The sequence below is a fragment of the Schistocerca piceifrons genome, chromosome 4 (genome assembly GCF_021461385.2).
Source record: "Schistocerca piceifrons isolate TAMUIC-IGC-003096 chromosome 4, iqSchPice1.1, whole genome shotgun sequence".
Lineage (NCBI taxonomy): Eukaryota > Metazoa > Arthropoda > Insecta > Orthoptera > Acrididae > Schistocerca > Schistocerca piceifrons.
The window spans coordinates 404,368,546-404,387,323 of record NC_060141.1 but is presented as its reverse complement, the minus strand read 5'-3'; the positions used below and the strand labels follow the sequence as shown (position 1 = coordinate 404,387,323).

Here is an 18,778-nt window from a genome sequence, read left to right as displayed (position 1 = left end):
ATGAACTAAAAAAAAAAAAAAAAAAGTTTTCTGCTCACACGTTACACGAACAGGAGTGAGAAGTTACTTTCCAGCATTGAAATAGGACTCACTTTAGTCATGTTTACGGAGCAGAACTAGCGCAGTCGATCGTCTGTTGTACAAAAAAAATTTGACCTAATGTGATATTAACCCTATAACACGAAAAGGGGAAAAATGTTACATTGCTACTGAACCGTCGTAAAGTTTACTTCTCCACACCTTATTCAAAGGTAGTCATAATCATAGGTCATGCATTCGTTAATTTCAATTATTAGCTCTCCTATGAATGTTACATACCAAATTAAGTACTGAATGTCCTGTTTTATAGCCTATTGCAATGGTAAATCCTACGAGGGTTTAGTATCTCGGGTTAAGTAGTAAATATTTGCTCCATTGATTTAACAAGCATTCATCGTATTTGTGCCTCACTGTTATTTCGATTTCTCACTGTGTTTCAGCTTCTTCGCCGCGTTGTGTTAGCGGTATAAAAGTTAAGCAGCCTACGTATTTAGTATTACAGGCGCCAACCCTCACGAAAAAAAAATTAACTGTAAGCACCTTTATAATAATAATAATAATAATAATATCGTCACACGAAATGTTACTTTCTTTCAGCTAACAGCAAGGTACCTGAGAACATGTTGTGTGGTAGAGATTAATGAACACAAAGATAAGGGCTAACCATGGTGTTCTACAGTCTGTTGCAACGATTTCCGGCAGAAGTATGGACGACACGTTTGGGTGGTCAGTCGCAGGTGGACTTTCCCACGGCACGGTCGCGTAGCGTAGCCGGGTTACAAAACTCGTCCGCTGTGAAGTGGACCGCAACCTGCGGAGGCAGTCCCGTCAACGCACACTGGCCACTGCGTCTGCTACGGGCTCCTGAGGCATACAGGTGGGTCACACCACGATCTAACTTCATACTAATGATCTTGGTGTCATTTTTAAGCCTTTTTCACACTAGTTTAGGAAAATGCTGGTGTATTTCCCAATATTCGGCTCAGAAAATACGATACACAAACTGTTAAAATGCGCTCACACACATAGTTTACACGATTCACAGATGGCCAACATGACTTCGCTTCCTTAGGTTAACTGAACACCGCCGACAAGCAGGGGTAAATATAAATTTGCCAAATCAGGAAAATAAAGGACTCCGTACCATGGATAAAGGAAGGAAAGAGAGGAAATACATCGCTAGTCCTCAGTGCGACATCGCAGGGGCACCCGCTCTGATCAGGAGGTCGTTTCCAGACAGTGTTACTCTACGGGAAGTGTTGCCATGATGTTTTTCTGGGAAGTCATTAACTCTAGACTTGGCAAATGTCCGCAGCTTTGTCATGCATTCGTCACTTTATAAAATCTCCCACGAGGCGACTATGTTTCACAGTGCCTCCTCAAGACCGAGTTTTTTGTTGTTATTATTAGTATGACGTATGTCCGTCTTAACATCCGACGCTGGATTTCTTCCGAAAGTGCTTCTCAGCGCTTTGTATTTTTCTCTTTTTGTGGGCAAATGCAATGCACGTGGCTGTATAAGGATATGTACTGACTCTGTCGAGCTGATAACAAGAATCATGACTTAAGACCGATATGTAAATTTCATTTCCCCACTTGCAATTTTCTGAACAATTTTATTTTTTCTAAAAGAGCTCCTTATTTTTTCTAAGACTTACTGTGTGTTTGAACGTCTGTCCAGTTGTGGTAGCTTTATTTCGCTGGGCATTTTTTCTATCTAGATTTCATTACATCCAGAACCTTCCGCGGTGAAAAGCAAAACAGAAGATGTCATGTTACTCGTGAAACTAAGTACAACTGAATAATCCATACTGTTTTTGTCCTACCGCATGCACTGTACAATGATCATACCATTTGAAAGTCATGATAAGTAGTATCATAAAATATGAAAAGGTACTTTCTCGAGAGAATCGACGTGTATGAAGAATTGGTTCAAATGGTTCAAATGGCTCTGAGCACTATCGGACTTAACATCTGTGGTCATCAGTCCACGAGAACTTAGAACTACTTAAACCTAACTAACCTAAGGACATCACACACATCCATGCCCGAGGCAGGATTCGAACCTGCGACCGTAGCAGTCGCGCGGTTCCGGACTGAGCGCCTAGAACCGCTAGACCACCGCGGCCGGCGTATGAAGAATTCTAATCTACACACGATGTAACTTAAAACCATTGTAAAAGTAGTATTGTTTCCGAAGGCTCTGCTTTTACAAGCTGCAGTGAATAAACACTGTCTTTTGTTTCAGTCATTATACTTTACTGACTCGGCAGTATTGTATCATCTTTACATGTTTCTTCTTGAGTTATATACATAATTCACGTGACCATAAGGATAATTACTTATTCTTGTGTTATTTTGGTTACCCTGCTATAATTCACAACATATCCATAAAGTGTATTTTCGGGAATGTATATGTGCTGCTATTCGGCTCAGACTGAAAATGCGTCACAGTGTCGTATACTAGCCAAAACCGACCAAGAATGTATGGAAATGGCTAGACTAATGTGAACGAAAAGTTGCCACCAACCCCACAGTCGGTTTGAAAGGCATAGTGCTTTGGTAAGCATGGTCCTGTATGCCTTCGCCTTTCTCCGGCCTGACAACTGACTCTGACACCTCGTAATTGGTGCAATGTGGACCACGTGATAGCTTTGGTGTTTTCCATACGAGCACAAGATTACCAGATCTGAAAATCGTTTTATGCGCAGAATATATATACCATTTATTTTTATTTTTTATTATTAATTTTATTATTTTGGATAAATTATTATTATTATTATTAAATTATTAATTTTTTATTATTGTGGCTATAATGAATAAAAAGAAATTAGCTTTTGTACGCCACGTGGGCTGATTCTTTTGTTAGCATTTGAGAAAAGTTTTCCATCAGATAATTTTGTTCATTCCCATCCATTAACACGTTGCAGAAGAATTACTATTTCTGAGAGTCAAAAAGTACTTTTGTATGTTCCATTAGGGATATACTATTATAAAATGGCAATCATACCACAGAACTAAAAAAAAGAAAAACTGCATTACAGCTGGTAACACGTTGATATACAGTACTTTAGTCGTGGGATAACATTTTATCATATCGGAATGATCAGGTGAGCTATGTTACAAGATCGTAGACGCCAGGCATATGTTGAGCTAAGTTAAGATAAGAGAAGCGTAACCAGTAAGTAGCTGAAGTAGCGTGTAAGTCAGCGAGCAGCGTCGTTTACCTCAAATTGCTTATGCGTGACAGCTCAATACATTGGACGGGAGATTGTCGTTGACGAGCGTCTTACTTTACAGTGGCTACCTAGCTGATTATTAATCTCTGCTCAGCGATTAGTTTTCAGTATCGATCTTTCAGTGACAGGTTGAATAACTGCTCACTCCTTGCACCTGCACCTACATCTACAACAGGACGTGGCGAAGTGTACGCTTGGTACCATTACTGTCTCGTCTCATTCCTGTTCCATTCTCGAATAACGTGGGGGAAGATCGATTGTTGGTAAGTCTGCGTACGACTGTAATTTCCCTGATTTTCTCGTCGTGGTCATTTCGCGAGACGTGTGGAGAAGGTAGCAAAATGGTGTCTGATTCTTTGATTCGTCCTGGAATATGCGCAAGGCTCAGCGTCTGTAATGTAGCGTCTGCCAATGAAGGTATTTTACGCTTGTCAGTGTTTCCAGTAATTTGTCGCTAACGGTGTAATAGAGAAATAATGGATCTCTCCGCTTATTCAGGTGCGAGGCTTCACATTTATTTACGTACTCGATCAACTGCGCCTATCACGGATCCTCTGCTGGTCTACCTGCGTTTTGCAGCAGATTTTGGGAAGACGATTTTCTTATAGATGGATGTGGATGAACGTGAACTCTGCAATTCAGATAAGGTCGTGTTAAAGTCCATTGACCCCCTACACGAATCCTGCAACTTACCCTTCAGGTAAAAGAGCGTGCACATGTGTTTCTCACTTTGGAGATCGACAAGTACGTGCCAGAGTTTTCATTCTCATTTTAACTCATTGCTTGAATCGGCTCGCTTTGACATTTATATTTGTGTCAGTAACTTGAGAAAAGTACAAACAGACTCTTAGATTAGACTGTAGAGTGTCGGCTTTGGTTACGTACCAAAAACGGACAAGATTCAAATGGTTCAAATGGCTCTGAGCACTATGGGACTTGACATCTGTGGTCATCAGTCCCCTAGAACTTAGAACTACTTAAACCTAACTAACCTAAGGACATCACACACATCCATGCTCGAAGCAGGATTAGAACCTGCGACCGTAGTGGTCACGCGGTTCCAGACTGAAGCGCCTAAAACCGCACGGCCACACCGGCCGGCAAAACGGCCAAGAAACCCAGAGAAAGACAAGTATTCTTCCAGAACAAAATTGTGCAATCGTAAAATGGTGAAACGGAAAAATTACGCTTACTCAAGTGTGTCACATACAAAGTTTAAATGTTATCGTTACCTGAAAATATGAGCCAAAATATTTGCAACTGGAGGTCATTATTATACACTTCCTTATGTATGAAGCATATTTTCGTTTTCCTTCTGTCAGTTAGAGTAATTAAGACAACAATTTGCCTTTTCATTTCTTTGTCAAAAAATCTAATAATAATCTCAGAACCGTACCAAGGAGATCGTGCGCCACTGGTAAAACTGTGTCTCGCCTTTCCTCGCCCCCGAAAAAAAAAAAAAAAAAAAAAAAAGCCGCTCTGCAATTTAGTTTGCGCTTATTTAATACATTTTAATTTTGTACGTACGTTTAGCAAAAATGAAGTGCAGCGAAACCGACGGTCCAGAGAGATTTGACAACAATTACGAGGGTTTAAAGTTTAGCAAGGTGGTTCGCAAAGAATATAAAGATTTTTGATGCTTCAGCACGTGCCGGAGTATAACAAGACACCTAATACATCAGTAAAGCATACATTCAGTGGCCTTGTGACATCAGATAACTGAGCTATGCCGACGATGACCAGTGCCAGGGCTGCGATTGTTCATGCAAGGATTCAACGCAGATGAACAAAATATAGCTATAAGCACAACGACTAACAATTCTTGTAATATTATTAAGCCCAGACAGATTACTCGCGAATTATTTTTCATTTACACAGCAGATAGTATCAACCAAAACGTAGGAGCATCAAAAGTACTGGTTGGAGAGAGACGTAAATGCCCTATCCCCTGCACCTCTTTTGTTTGGTTGCTCCACCCGGCGTCTCGCTCCAGTCCTCAATCGGCAGTAATCGGCAAAAATCGGTAGCCTTTCGTTAATTAGCATATTTGCTTTAGCAACCGCTCACAGGCAGAGATCCTACACCACCGTAGCTAAGTATACTTGAATATTACTCATCAGTGTGGAATCCGTACCAGATAGGATTGATAGAAGAAATAGAAAAGATCCAAGGAAGAGTAGTGCGTCTCGTTTCAGGTTCATTTAGCAAGCACGAAAGTGTCGCAGAGATGTTCAGTGAACACCAGTGGCAGACGCTGTAACAGAAGCGCCCTGCATCACAGCGCAGTCTACTCTTAAAGTTGCGAGAGCGTACATTGCTAGAAGAGCAACAAATATATTGCTTCCTCCAAGACATATCTCGCGGAAAGAAAGTGAAGATAAAATTAGAGAGATTCGAGGCTTATCAGCAATCGTTCTTCCCGCGAATCATTCGTGACTGGAATAGGAAAGGGGGAAAGTGACAGTGACGTAGAAATTGTCCCCCGCTACAAGGTGGCTTACAGTATAGACGTAGAAGCAAGATCGCCACTGTTGAACGTGAGCGGGCTGTGTAGGCGGTAGCTATGTGAGCCAAGCCCACTGTTGCCACGCAAGCCGTGCTAAAGATATACGTCTGTTTCTTTATGATGCTACTTGCACGAAATGACAGTGGCAACAACGTGCGCTTACAGTTGTGGGGCGAGAGAAAGGCTCCTTCTCATGGCCACAAAACAGAAACACAACAGTCAGAAGAACTGATGTATGTCCTACAGTTATTTCTTAAACCGGTTTTTCTTTCAATCAATTTTTACGTCCCCTCTGTGCAGTCCTTGGCGAGGGTCTGTCTGTGTACGCCATCGCTACGGGCGTAAGTGTTCTATAGCTTAACACTGGTTAGTTCCTGCAGCATGGCCTACTGGCGGGTTACGGGGAACGGTCAAGCGAAAACAGCAGGTCTGCTGCTAGTCGTGAAGTTCTGGTACTGCCGATGAGGGCAGTTTTCAGAAGTTGAGTGTTGCGACCAGACGATACTACAGTCATCCAGCCATAACTGTGGGTTCTTTAATTGCTCTGCAAGATGGATTATCAGAACTACAACATATAAAATATTAGTTCACTTTATGATGTGAATGGTAAAAATATTTCCTTAACTTGATACAATCCTTTTTTACAGTAGTGCTCGATAATTTACAACTGTCATCATCAAAGTATCAGTTGATGCTTACAATTACATCTCCTCTCTTGAAGTACAGTGTTCAACTTTTGCAAAAGTGTATTTCCGTCTGAGTCTTGAATAACGCTGTAGTCCTACTCGATGATGTTGATGCTGTAGCCGAGCTCACGAATTGGCTCTATATTAATATCCGTGGGAGGGCGTTGCTGTGCTGAGACAGAGGGCGTGTCTTCTTTAGCCTCTCCCATCCGTCGTTGCGGATTGCAGCTAAAGTCTGTCGTACCGATTTGCATTGTCAACTTCGGTGTGGCACCGCGATCTCATATCACACTGAACAAGGAAAAAGCTGTAGCCTCTACAGCCTGTGAATCTCGGGATACCGAAGCATTTAACTCGATTTCAGCTCCATATCGGACAGGAGATATTCGTTGACAAGCGACGTATGTTACAGCTGCTACATATTTGCTCGTTAATCTCAGCTGAGTGAAACACTTTCCGTATCGCCGATTCGGTGACAGGTTGAACAGCCGCGTGCACTCCACACCTGTCGCGGTTGTCTGTCACAGTGGAGCATCCTGCTCGCCTCCTGACGGGTATTCCGCCTGCCAGCTCCCAGGACTCGAATGACGAACCCGTTACACACGGTGCAGCAATTTTGCACGACATCGCAGGCTTTTGAGCCCCGCAACGTGTGGCATCCGGGCGGCCCCAGCAGACAAAGGCGCCGGGACAAAGGCAGGGTCGCAGCGTCCGCCGTGACGTAAGCGCGCCGGCCTGGGTTCGTGGCCGGGAGCGACCCCGAAGGCCGGACCCACTAGCCGCCCTGGCAAAACGTAAGCGTTTTCCAGTATGCAAAGGAGCATGCACTGTTTTGTAACTTCCTGCAAGAGTTAATAAAAACATACGCCTCATTCCCAACACCTTCCAAGTTACAGGTATTTGAAACCGTCGTGGTGGGAACTTTGCAGTAGATCGTGAATTAACGTGCCCTTAATTTTCAGGAGTTGGTGGATCACAGCTGTTGGAAAATATCATATTACCGCCATTAGCTGCTGGTGGAATACCCCATTTATACAACCAGTTTCAGTCGTCTGCCATCATCAGGCTCCTATATGCTAAGTAAAATAAAACATAAGTGTCACGAATCTGTTAAATGTAAAATGTTAGCACCAACAAACACGTAAAAAATGTCACATACTCACATAAAAGTAACCACATCATCATGTCAAGCGAAATATAAACTCGTTATCATGAGGTGATAAAACAATAAATAATACGCATTCGTATAGATATTTGGAAATTTGTGGTAAGTTCGTGTGGGACCAAACTGCTAAAGTCAGCGATCCCTAGGCTTACACACTACTTAATCTAACTTATACTAACTTACATTAACTACACACACACACACACCAATGTCCCAGAGAGGACTCGAACTTCCGACGAGGGAAGCCGCGCGAACCGTGGCAAGGCGCCTGAGACCGCTCGGCTACCCCGCGCTGCGTACAGAGGTACGGGTCCTCTTATCGTAATACAAATTACTCCATAGCACAGTTTTTTCATAGACTGACAACGTATTTTATATATTACGATATGGTGACAGGTAATTCTGAACAAATGGTTCAAATGGCTCTGAGCACTATGGGACTCAACTGCTGTGGTCATAAGTCCCCTAGAACTTAGAACTACTTAAACCTAACTAACCTAAGGACAGCACACAACACCCAGCCATCACGAGGCAGAGAAAATCCCTGACCCCGCCGGGAATCGAACCCGGGAACCCGGGCGTGGGAAGCGAGAACGCTACCGCACGACCACGAGATGCGAATTCTGAACAAATGCGAACCATTTACGTCTTTATGTTGTGTGGTTTTCGTAATGAATCACATCACTGTGTTATGGTATTCTCTTATTTTCAATGTATTATTCATGGTTTTATCACTTGACGATAAAGATTTTATATTTCGCCTAACACGATGCTGTGAATACTTTTGTGTTAGTATGTGACATAGCATTACGTTTCTGTTGGTGTTAACATTTACATCAGTTAAAATATTCGTGACAGTTTAAGCCTGTAATGTTACTTCTGTATTATTTTATTTGGTATATAAGATCCTGACGATGGTCAGACGACTTAAACTGGCTGTATATGACATTTCTCAAGCATCCTTAATTTCCGTATTTTCTTCCAATATTTTTTGGAACTTTGCAGCTCTTTTAAAGAGATGCAGCGAATTTACAGGAAAACTTGACGCTAGCTTCTGTAAGTAACACAGGATGTGTCTACGGTAGCTGTAAATACATGGAAGTTGACGTGGCAATTTTTATCATGAATCCTGACAATAATTGGCAGTAATTACCGACATTGCAACTAACTTTCAGCTGATCTTTCTAATTCCTGGTAATTTAGGAAACCGTTGAGAACACAGCTAAATTTATGTGATGTATTCTCCTTCAAATGGCGCGTGTTATCACATTTGATGTTTATCTGGTCCCTCCTAAAGCGCTCAGCATACGTTTCTGTGTACCGAAGAGCTTCTGATTTGAAGAAGTTGCGCTATGGGAAAATAACATCATACAGACGTCACAGAGCAGGGTTTCAGAAAGCTCTGTATTGCTACAAGCATTGATACAACAATATTCTTGCATTAAACAACAACAAAACGTTACTCACAACTGTGTGTCTAGCTATAACAATGGGGACAAAACGAGTGGTTACTAACTAAGGAGTGAGTGGTTGGGCTGTCTTTCCAAACGCAATTAAGCTGTTAGTTGAAGGCTAAACGTGATTTCTCCATGAATATGGGTGGTATATTGTTTGTCAAACCATGAATTAATATACATGGTGCCCCAGGAATCTAGATATCATGGACTCTAAAATGCACATCTTAAGACCTATGAGCATATCTTCATCTTAGATGCCGTGAAAGAAACTTCTACTGAATGCTTTCCATGTATTGAGCGGTGGTAGTACAGACAAAAATAAGAAAAAAATCTGCATTACGCATGGGCTCCAAAGCATTTACCTCAAGAGCTATGAGAAGTTTTTAATCTTCGCTGCTGTGAAACACATGTCTTCTACTGAAAGAATGCTCATAGCTCTTAGGGTATGCATTTAGAGCCCATCTTTACTAGACAATTTTTTTCATGCTTTGGTCCATACTACCTACTCGCAAAATATGGAAAGTAAAGAGCTTGTAGTAGAAGAGATTTGTTTCACAGTAACGAAAATGGAAATCAAAGAGCTTGCAATAGAAGAGATTTGTTTCACAGTGTCGTAGACAGGCAAGTGCTCATAGCTCTTAAGGTACGCATTTAAAGGCCCATGTTTACCGGACTTCTTTGCTTCGAATGATCGTTTGTGTCATATGCCTTAATATTGAACATTCCTCCCGATACACCCTGTATAGTTTGACTTCTGACCGATGAATACTCCCTCAATATATTTGACTACGTCGAAGGATGCCTAAGACACTTGAACTCTTTTCTTTTGATTCTACTATTAAACTGGCTGTCACATGAACTGAGTGGCAGGACGAGGAGTACCTGTCACAAAAGATGATCTTAGGATTTCCACATCTCTATGAATCAAAATATAAATCTTCTACATCGAAACTGATAATGCAAATAAAGAGTTATTTAATTACGTGACTGGCTGCTAATAAAAGGTTATTTCGTTATGCGACTGGCTGCTTCTGTTTGTACCTAAGATTGGTAGAAACCTATGTTCTGTCGATAGTGAGCACCCAAGGGCCCGAGTATTATTGCACTGATTTATGGAAACTAGTTATCAGGGTTTGTATAGACCTGGACTACCAAAACTCTTAACATCTACCAGTGTCAGCTTGCAATGGCCAGTGGGGGTGGCTTTCGATTTGAGAAACTCCAATACTCTTTAATGTCACTTTAGTAAGTTCTTTATTCGAAAAGCTCTTCAAATGGCTGGCAGTATCTAATACGGAGATTCTTACCGCACAAATATATTCGGCCGTCGCCGATATTTGAACGCAGACCTTCCATAGACAAGGATTTAGGGATGCAGTCGTCAGTGGCAACCACTGCATTGTGACGTATCCGATGGTATATACCGTACGTCTATCACTGTTTGTGAACGACGTCAGCAGTTCATAGTTCTTCATAGGGCATACACTTATTTCAAAACTGCCAAAAAACGTTCGTAAGTTTCTAGATTAAATAACCTTCAGTCACCACATTTACTACCGATCTGTACATATCAGGATCTAATTTATTCTGAAGACTTCGAGAACAACTTTTTAATTCCATTGACGAAATTTCGTGGGATAAGAGCTTTCTGAATATTTTGGTATATTAGACCCGTGGTCTCGTGTAGCTCGTTACAGATTACGATTTATTTGATTGTTATCCCAATTTTTGTTTCTTTGAAAATACTTTCACAATAATTAACCTTAAGGCGGGAAGATCCGTTTTTCTTTTTTCACCGGCTCCTTTGCACACATACAAAAGTACTGTGATGTGGTGGCTGTCGCTAAGGGAACAGCTGCACATACGAAGTGTATGTCGGCCGCCTCTTCACCAGGAAACCTATCCTTACTGCTGCGTATCACTGTTAACACACAACAAACATTGCCGAAAAACTAGCCGAGAAAGTTCGAAATTTTAAAAAGCGTCGTTGACTGGAGCGCAGTGATCGGCGTGAAATGTTGAAAGTCAATAAAAATAGCCTCGATCGTGTTTTCAGATTTTTTAAGAGTTGGTAACAGGTTTCGGCCCTTTCCTCAGACCATTTTCAGGCTTACACCGCCATTATGGCTACTGGTGGTGGCCACCAGCAGCCATAATGGCGGTGTAAGCCTGAACATGTTCTGAGGAAAGGGCCGAAAGCGGTTGCTAACAAATAAAAAATCTGAAAACACGGTTGAGATCGTTTTTATTGATTTTTAAAACCGAGAGAGAACTGAGCGGTACTGAATGCGAACTTGACGGCAGATACTAAAATGAGCGCTGCACTTGTCAACAGACAGAATGTGAGAAGTTTGTTTCCCAACAAGGCACACGGCGCATACCATCGCCATTTTAACTGTTGTGCAGGTAGTTACCGTACGAAACAGATCCGGGTACAAAAAATTAAACATAATTCAATTACTCAGTAACAAGCCATAGAAGACGCAAGTCTGTTATCCCAAAGTACTTAGAATATAGCCCGCATCTCGTGGTCGTGCGGTAGCGTTCTCGCTTCCCACGCCCGGGTTCCCGGGTTCGATTCCCGGCGGGGTCAGGGATTTTCTCTGCCTCGTGATGGCTGGGTGTTGTGTGCTGTCCTTAGGTTAGTTAGGTTTAAGTAGTTCTAAGTTCTAGGGGACTGATGACCATAGATGTTAAGTCCCATAGTGCTCAGAGCCATTTGAACCAACTTAGAATATATTCCTTAAAGAACATTTGAGAGTCTGTCGCTGGATTTTGCATTTTACATTTGTGACAATTTGCCGTGTGGTCCAAATGGCTCTGAGCACTATGGGACTTAACATCTATGGTCATCAGTCCGCTAGAACTTAGAACTACTTAAACCTAACTAACCTAAGGACAGCACACAACACCCAGCCATCACGAGGCAGAGAAAATCCCTGACCCCGCCTGGAATCGAACCCGGGAAACCGGGCGCGGGAAGCGAGAACGCTACCGCACGACCACGAGATGCGGCCATTTGCCGTGTGACTGATGGTGAGAAAACCTGATGTTATTCTTTTGGTTCTATGCAGTGTTTATGTACTGCTGTTTGAGATGACAGATTCTGCAGTTACGCGTTATAAGGAGCTATTTTTTTCAATCTACACTCCGTCGAAAACTGTGGATTAAAAAAAAAAAATGTACACTCCGCCGGTAACTGTGCTACTGGTATTTCCAGAGGACATTCCAGTAGGTCTGTTGCAACTCCATGAGCTGCCGTGCGACGCGAGCAGCGCAGGTGTCTCCTGGCTTTGTTGGCACAGCCGGTGACTGCAGCCGTAGACAGCGAGATGCAGTTGCAGCTGCAGCGGAGATCAGGTACCCTGGCGCATAGACTGCCCGCGCGACAGAAACACACGCGTCCGGCAAGCGGCAAGCAGCGTTCGGACAGCGGGGATAACGATTCATCAGCTGTCCACGCAAATACAGCCGGCGAATATCCGCCGTCAGGCGACTCCCCAACATCGCGGACGGCCTAGGCGTTGACGTTTCACAATCGGGTGTTATTACGCGCGGGCGACAAGCGTTGCGACAGTCAGGTGGAGGGGCCGTTGCGAGCGCCAGGGGAAAGAAATATGTTTACGAGTCGCACAGTACACGCGCTAGTGAAGCAACACGGACTAAATGCTGCGGCGGTTCGGAATCTTTCCGCAGATGAAGAATACATGCTCAGATACTAGTAGTGAGACTCCGAAATATGGCGGGAGAGTGTGCGGAAGAATTAGTGCGAACAAGTACAAAAATAATTGGTACTGTTCAACGCAGGCGTCATAAGAGACTTGCAAATTTCTCCGTTGTAGGAGGATACGGGTGGAAACACATTTCCGAGGTTCTCATTCAGTATTTTACCGGAATGAATTTTTACTCTGGAGTGGAGTGTACGTTGATTTGAACTTTCCTGACACATTAAAACTGTGTGCCGAATCGGGGCACGAACCGAAAACCTTTCCGTACGTGGTTTAGACCACAAGTCTGCGAAAAGGCCCGCATCTCGTGGTCGTGCGGTAGCGTTCTCGCTTCCCACGCCCGGGTTCGATTCCCGGCGGGGTCAGGTATTTTCTCTGCCTCGTGATGGCTGGGTGTTGTGTGATGTCCTTGGGTTAGTTAGGTTTAAGTAGTTCTAAGTTCTAGGGGACTGATGACCATAGGTGTTAAGTCCCATAGTGCTCAGAGCCATTTGAGCCAATCTGCGAAAAGAAAAGGTTCCGGCCTCGTGTCCCAGTACAGCACACCAGCACACAGTTTTAATGTGTCAGTAAGTTTCAGCTTTTTTTCTGTACAAAAAGTCCTAATATTTTTGTCACTTGTAGTTTCTTTCTCCTATGGCAATGATTTATTAACACGAAAAATACCGACTTGTACGGCGGTTTGTAGTTCACGTTAACATGTAGGTGCCGCTGAAGCTGGCAGGGCAAAATAGTTCAAAAGTCAGAGGAAGCAAGCTACGTCTCTGCTCTCCTGTGCTTAGCGTTGTTGCTTGCTGTCGTGGAAGTCCCAATATCGATTCTCGGTGGTCGCCTCCAATGTTTCAGCCGTGGAATAGTCTGGAACGGAGTCTACATAGTCAGTCTACTCCAGGTGGTGAATCCAGAAGGGAAACCGCTCGAATAAACATGCAACAAAACTGACCGTAAGCTGCCGAAGTGGCATCATATCGAAAGGCTTGCACGAAGCTGAGAGCCACACGAAATTTAGTTATTTCTTGAAGAACACACCACCTTCAATAAAGCACTCCTAGTAAAGTATTGCAGTGTTCAAAGCAACCTACAAGTTGATGACAGCTTTACTCTTTTTTATAACTCCAGGTACGCCTACTACAGCCTTTTATTGCCCATTATCGTCAATAATTACATTACTGTAGAGAAGGTGCAACTATGGAAATGTGTAGTCCTGCTTGAGCTGAAGTTGGTTCGATTATTGGTCCCTATGTTCTGGTTCAGATGTGGCATGAACGCCTTAAATTACTGTAGAAGAAAGCTGGAACGGGTTCCTGTGTTCGATAAAGGTCTGTTTTCCGTAAAAACTGATCCGATGCTTTGTTTCTAATGGCGTCACTATTGATGGAAAATTAGCTCTTACGCAATAATACAATCATAATTTGCTTTACTGAAAGGCTGCAAACCTGAAAGTCGGTTCGATCTTCTGGTGGTCCTAGGATCCTTCCCTGTCACTTACAGCTTCTTCCACATCCACCAGTGGTTTATTAATGCGAAAAATGTCAGGCTGAAGCGTGGCACGGAGTCCAGGCGAACTATAGGTCCTCTATAATTCACTTGGTAAGATCAAGGTTTGCAGGAAGGCAACAGCTGGTCTTTTAAAAGGTCACGCTTTGCAAAGCTGTTCAAATCACGTTCGGGATATGATAGCTTTATTTTCTTTTACGCCAATGTGCAGCGTGTTTCTTTGCCCATTACTAACCTTATATTAACCGTTGGTGAACATAATTGCACTACCAGAGGGGGTCGCAACCGTGTAATGGTGGTAGAGTCCCTCGATGAGGCATTGGTTCGATCCTTGGTCCAACGTTTTTGGTTAAGATGTAGCGTGATAGCCTTAAATAACTGCAGATGAACGCTGGGATGGATTTTTACGTCCGATCGTAGTCTGTTTGCCGTCCAAGGGGATCCGACGTCTTCTATTTAACATCACTATTGTGGAAAAATAGGCTCAACCATGGTAATACAACTGTAATTTCCTTTCTGTATTATTTTCTTCAGTGGTCGGATGTAAATCAGAGCCTAAGAGATATATGTTTACGAGCCTCAAGTACACTCGCGGGAGTAGAAATAAAGGAAATGAGGAAATACAGGGTTGTTTTCGTTTTTGGTAAGCTTGGATGTAGATGCGTTTGATGCACAGGTCGATGACAGAAATGACTGTGGTCGTCCAGAGGAGAGACCCGCGCCAGTAGGTGCCGCCGAACTTACTTGCAAGGGTGAGAGACGTCCGCTGGCGCGCCAGGAGCTCGAGTTGTAGACTTCCCGGTGAACGGGAGCTGTCGGACAGAGCAACGGGTCGTCGGCCCAAGTGTGTCACTCGCGATGCACTGAGCGCTCTGCCGGCGGTGGCGAGCTTTCTAAAACGGTTCGCGGCGACGGAAACTGAGTCGAGTGGATAGCGGCCGGTGAGTCGGCAGTCGTCGTTGTCTTCTCCGCGCGGGAGCAGCCTTGCAGCGAGCGCACCACTTCCACTCGTCGCAACAGCGAAACCAAGACTACGGCCGCGGGCAGCGCCGCCCGCTGCTAGTATAGCGGTAGGCGGCGCCGCTGACGTCACGTAGTGCTCCCTAGCCTGCAGCCAATCGCGCGCGCTGTCGCGCGGTCACGTGACGCGCCGAGGCGCCCCGGGGGATTTCGGCCGACGGCGGGCGCCTCCCCACCGTGTGAGTGCTGGGATGGCGCCTCGGGCGTCGGCGATCCGCCTCTCGCCCGAGCGTGTTGAGCTGGGTCGGCGTTGTATCTCCGACACTTACAGCTGGCTGTAAATGGCTGCTGGCAATCCGTGGGATAACGGTTAACGACCCTGTTGGGTTAAAAAAAAAAAAAAAAAAAAGGTGCCCACTGTAACAGCTGTACGCGTGAGACATTTTAATGCCTCGTACTTGCATGCGATAACGGTTAAGCTATCGAATTTATCTTTTTCGGTCTTTCGGTCTTAGGAGGTTAATAGCAGTCCAGTATAAGGTAACCAAGTTACTTGCCGCGTTTACATGCCGCAAAACTTACGGAATATAAAGAGCGAAATACTTTTTTCATTTTGTCCCTAAAAATAGCAATTCGACAGCTACATTTCACTATTTTTATATTTTAATTCCTCTTTATATTCTCCGACACAATCGCAATTATCTTCACACATCATCAGTTCTGGCCACCTCAAACGGCTGTCTTCCACGATAGTTTTAGGTGTCACGAGTAAAATATGTTTTATATTTTAAACTAAGGAAGTAATAGAATTTCTCATACACAGTTGCTGCGCGGCAGGACCATGGGTTGTCACTAATTTAACAGGTATTCCGCTAAACTTATATAGCAGAATAGAGAAAAAGTCAAATATTTATCCACCACCATTGACATCTGGATGTGGTTACAAATCGACAAAAATACGTTGCGTTTGTTAAACTGTTTCGATAAAATGAGGGAAGTAAACATTCGATCTAAAAGTTTACTTATTTAGTTTTTAGGAAGATCATTCTTTTTCATCTTTTCACAATATAGACAGAGTGTTAAAAGGTATTCAGTACGTTGAGAAGCGGTAGTATGGACCAAAACGACAGAAATGTCCAGTAGAAATGGGGTCTAAAATTCGTACCTTAAGGCCTATCAACGCGTGTTCATATTCGCTGCTGTGAAACACATCTCTTCCGCTGCAAGCGCATTGCTATTATGAACGATCTATAGAATGCTGTAAACAGTTGCATTCCTCAACTATTACCCATCCATATATCTAGAGGAGGTACCATTCCAAGAACGGCTGGAGATATGTAGAGGGTGGAGAACGAATCCGTTTTCCCCGAAAATGTCCGAGAACACCTAACATAGACATTTAATGGGCAATAGATTGGGCAGAGTTGTTGGTATACTCGAAATCTTTGATGCATCCAAACCCCATTAATGATATACGAACAATACAGGAACTGGTTGTCAGTGCCAGCCAGCACGTATGTGATCAGCCTGGGGTTTTTAAGAGATTGGTTCAAATGATTCTGAGCACTATGCGACCTAACGTCTGAGGTCGTCAGTCGCCTAGAACTTAGAACTAATTAAACCTAACTAACCTAAGGACATCACACACATCCACGCCCGAGGCAGGATTCGAATCTGCAACCGTAGCGGTCGCTCGGCTCCAGACTGCAGCGCCTAGAACCGCACGGCCACTCCGGCCGGCGATCCCCTAAGGGATCAGACAGAAGCATGCCTTACTATGAACAGACACCATATTGAGCACCTCGTTTAGTGATGGCTCACAAGTGAAGGTCGTATGTAACAGTAAGCAGAGTACATTAGAAATTCTACTGCTTCATATGAACAGTATAATGTTTTCACATTCGTTTATTTATTTGCTTACTACAGTCTGTATGTCGTTCGCAACAGCAACATGTTTCCATTAGAAGAGGTACGTTTCACAGTAAAGAAGATGGACAAGTGCTTATAGCTCTTAAGTTATGAATTTTAGAGCCCACATTTCATGGAATTTTTTTTGTTTGGTACATACTACTACCTCTCAGATTATGGAATAATGTTTCTAACACTCTGTATATTATAAAAATTAGTAAAATAATGACGTAGAGTTTGCTAAGTTTACGTATACATTAAAAAACAAAAAAGAATGCTCTGTCTAATAGCTAAGTAATAAAATTTAGATAGACTGTTCACTTTCCTCATTTTAACGAAACACATGTATTGCATTTTTAGCGCTTTTGTAACCACCACCAGATGTCGATCTTAGTTGGATTTATGTATTTTCTCTATTGAACTATATAAACTGAACACCATTTAAGTTAGCGACAACGCATGGTCCCCCCGGTGCAGAAGCTAAGTATGACAAATTTTATTATTCCTTATTATATATTAAGCGCTGTCGGGCTTGGCCGGCACTTGGATGGGTGACCATCTAGGCCGCCATGCACTGTGCCATTTTTCGGGGTGCACTCAGCCTCGTGATGCCAATTGAGGAGCTACTCGACCGTATAGTAGTGGCTTCGGTCAAGAATACCTTCATAACGACTGGGAGAGCGGAGTGCTGTCCCCACGCCTCTCCTATCCACATCCTTATTGAGGATGACACGGCGGTCGGATGGTCCCGGTAGGCCACTTGTGGCCTGAAGACGTTGTGCTTATTTTATAATACATAACATATTTCACAACTCAAAATTTTACAGAAGTTTTAAATTTTATTGATTAGAACTGAATATGACCGTTTGAGACTGTCGAAACTGGTAATTTTTTGAGACAATTGTGATTATATGAAATAATAAAAAAACAAATACGTTAACAAATACGTAATTCTGGTTCCGATCAGCCTGCAGAAATCGTCCTTCTGCGATACGGAAAACAGATGGCATCACAGTATCGGAGTGTAATGGCGCAGCAACTGGAAACTACTCCAAAGTTGAAGTATGCGGGCAGTATGATTCTTGTGGCCAAAACGTCTAAACTGCACACAGATTCACCGTGAAATTCTGGCGATATATGCACCAAATTAAATGTCGCGTCTAATAGTACTGAAATGGTGTCAACAATTTGACCACTGTCACACGGACGTTAGTGATTCTGATCATGAAGTCCACATCTTAATGAACATCTGCGGCGCAAGAGATTTCGCAACGATGAAGACGTTTCCACTGCAATTCTCGAACGGCTCCGTGCCGAACGAGCGGATTTATAACGTCGAAGAGTTGAACGATTGGTTCCGTCAAGTGTTTACAGAGAATTGGTGGCTACGCTAAAAAGCAGTGTCATTCGTCTGTGTCACTTTGAAGTGCAGTGCAGCATTCAAGAATGCAATAATATGTGTAACTTACCTTTTGAAGTCCTCTCATATGTGAAGATGCGCTGGATTTATTTAAATAAATGAAATCAATTAGTTAGTTACTGCACACACAGTTTGTGCTAATCTACTGAAAACCTTGATCACATCTCTGAGGG

At 43.2% G+C, this 18,778-nt stretch overlaps 1 protein-coding gene across 1 annotated transcript in view; it reads right to left on the bottom strand.

The window, feature by feature from the left end:
• The window catches only part of LOC124794841 (UNC93-like protein), a 234,053-nt gene extending 218,710 nt beyond the window's left edge, over positions 1–15,343 (bottom strand). Inside the window, exon 1 of the mRNA XM_047258506.1 lies at positions 15,062–15,343. The gene's annotated coding sequence lies outside the window, so the exon portion shown is untranslated. The remainder of the gene's footprint in view (positions 1–15,061) is intronic.
• Positions 15,344–18,778: the final 3,435 nt, after the last annotated feature.